Here is a 2,500-nt window from a genome sequence, read left to right as displayed (position 1 = left end):
CAACAGTTCCAGAATACTGCAATGTAATTGCTTAATAATTCCTTATTTAATTATCAAAGAGGGTGAGTATTAAAGTACACATGTTTCATGTTCAGTTATATTATACTATTCTAAATATATTACTATAGAAAGGACAGAAATTAAATTGAGGTTCTGGAACTGTTGGTGGGATTAGGGATTGAACTCAGACTGTTATTGTAATAAGGCTTCTCCTACTTCTTCAGTTTAACCATTTGGGAAAGTAAGTACTTTTTTAAGAGAAACTAGGTAGGTCCTTTATATTTGCCTTCTATAAATTATAGATTTCTGTAAAAATCTCTATCAAAAAAATGAAATCTGCCACTCTAACTGTGCTATCAGGAAGTTTATAATGTTAAAGTATCACTATTTAAGTGATGTTTTTCCATATTTAATTATCAATGAGGGTGAGTATTAAAGTACACATGTTTCATGTTCAGTTATATTATACTATTCTAAATATATTACTATAGAAAGGACAGAAATTAAATCAAGGTTCTGGAACTGTTGGTGGGATTAGGGATTGAACTCAGACTGATATTGCAATAAGGCTTCTCCTACTTCTTCATTTTTAACCATTTTTTGAAAGAAAGTACTTTTATAAGAGAAACTAGGTAGGTCCTTTATATTTGCCTTCTCTAAATTATAGATTTCTGTAAAAATTTCTATAAAAAAAATGAAATTTACCACTCCAACTGTGTTATCAGGAAGTATATAATGTTAAAGTTTCACTTTTTTTGTTTTCTTGCTCTTACTTGTGTTAGCTTTTCCTGTACTTAAGTTTCAAACTAGCTATAAACTGCAAATTGAATCAGTACCTTTACACTTTAAAATTTTGGTAAAGGGGGCACCCGGATTTGAACCAGGGACCTCTCGATCTGCAGTCGAATGCTCTACCACTGAGCTATACCCCCAATTGCGTACAAGATTTTAAAAACATTCACATTGCAGTCTGAAAGTATAGGTGTTTGTACTATATATGTTGTCTTATAGGATAAAAAATTAATATGTATATTTATGGTGATGCTTTGGAGTTATTAATCTGGGCTTGATTGCAGAGTTAACATAGGTGTAAGCTGTGAGCATGCTCAAAAGGGAACTTTGATCATCTAAAGCTCCAATTTGGTCAGTTATAGTGACATCAAGACATATTGTGACTTTATATTTTGGGAGACCAAACAGAACTAAGAAAATACAAATTCTTAGTAACAAACCTATATAAATTACTTAAAAAAGTAGCTGACAACAGTATATTATTGCTAATAAAATAGGACATTTTGATTTTTTAGCTTGTGGGCTCAGATGTTCAAAATTAATGTTTGATGCATAAATTCGAATGGCCTAGTTGAAAAATCAGTCTGAGATCAACCCCCAATTACAACAACAGTTCCAGAATACTGCGATGTAATTGCTTAATAATTCCTTATTTAATTATCAAAGAGGGTGAGTATTAAAGTACACATGTTTCATGTTCAGTTATATTATTCTATTCTAAATATATTACTATAGAAAGGACAGAAATTAAATTGAGGTTCTGGAACTGTTGGTGGGATTAGGGATTGAACTCATACTGTTATTGTAATAAGGCTTCTCCTACTTCTTCAGTTTAACCATTTGGGAAAGAAAGTAATTTTTTAAGAGAAACTAGGTAGGTCCTTTATATTTGCCTTCTATAAATTATAGATTTCTGTAAAAATCTCTATCAAAAAAATGAAATCTGCCACTCTGACTGTGCTATCACAAAGTTTAGAATGTTAAAGTATCACTATTTAAGTGATGTTTTTCCTTATTTAATTATCAATGAGGGTGAGTATTAAAGTACACATGTTTCATGTTCAGTTATATTATACTATTCTAAATATATTACTATAGAAAGGACAGAAATTAAATCAAGGTTCTGGAACTGTTGGTGGGATTAGGGATTGAACTCAGACTGATATTGCAATAAGGCTTCTCCTACTTCTTCATTTTTAACCATTTTTTGAAAGAAAGTACTTTTATAAGGGAAACTAGGTAGGTCCTTTATATTTGCCTTCTCTAAATTATACATTTCTGTAAAAATTTCTATAAAAAAAATCAAATTTACCACTCTAACTGTGTTATCAGGAAGTATATAATGTTAAATTTTCACTTTTTTTGTTTTCTTGCTCTTACTTGTGTTAGCTTTTCCTGTACTTGAGTTTCAAACTAGCTATAAACTGCAAATTGAATCAGTACCTTTACACTTTAAAATTTTGGTAAAGGGGGCACCCAGATTTGAACCAGGGACCTCTCGATCTGCAGTCGAATGCTCTACCACTGAGCTATACCCCCAATTGCATACAAGATTTTAAAAACATTCACATTGCAGTCTGAAAGTATAGGTGTTTGTACTATATATGTTGTCTTATAGGATAAAAAATTAATATGTATATTTATGGTGATGCTTTGGAGTTATTAATCTGGGCTTGATTGCAGAGTTCACATAGGTGTAAGCTGTGAG

The 2,500-nt window shown here is 31.1% G+C and overlaps 2 non-coding genes across 2 annotated transcripts; both read right to left on the bottom strand.

Annotated features, from left to right (window-relative positions):
- Positions 1 to 860: 860 nt before the first annotated feature.
- TRNAC-GCA (transfer RNA cysteine (anticodon GCA)) lies at positions 861 to 932 on the bottom strand. The gene has a single exon. It is a non-coding gene; the product is annotated as a tRNA-Cys (tRNA).
- Positions 933 to 2,259: 1,327 nt separating this feature from the next.
- On the bottom strand, positions 2,260 to 2,331 carry TRNAC-GCA (transfer RNA cysteine (anticodon GCA)). The gene has a single exon. It is a non-coding gene; the product is annotated as a tRNA-Cys (tRNA).
- Between the last annotated feature and the right edge of the window lie 169 nt (positions 2,332 to 2,500).

This window comes from Taudactylus pleione, unplaced genomic scaffold (assembly GCF_031769625.1).
Source record: "Taudactylus pleione unplaced genomic scaffold, aTauple2 ptg000021l, whole genome shotgun sequence".
NCBI lineage: Eukaryota > Metazoa > Chordata > Amphibia > Anura > Myobatrachidae > Taudactylus > Taudactylus pleione.
Note: the sequence above shows the minus strand (reverse complement) of the source record. Positions and strands in the feature narration are given on the sequence as shown.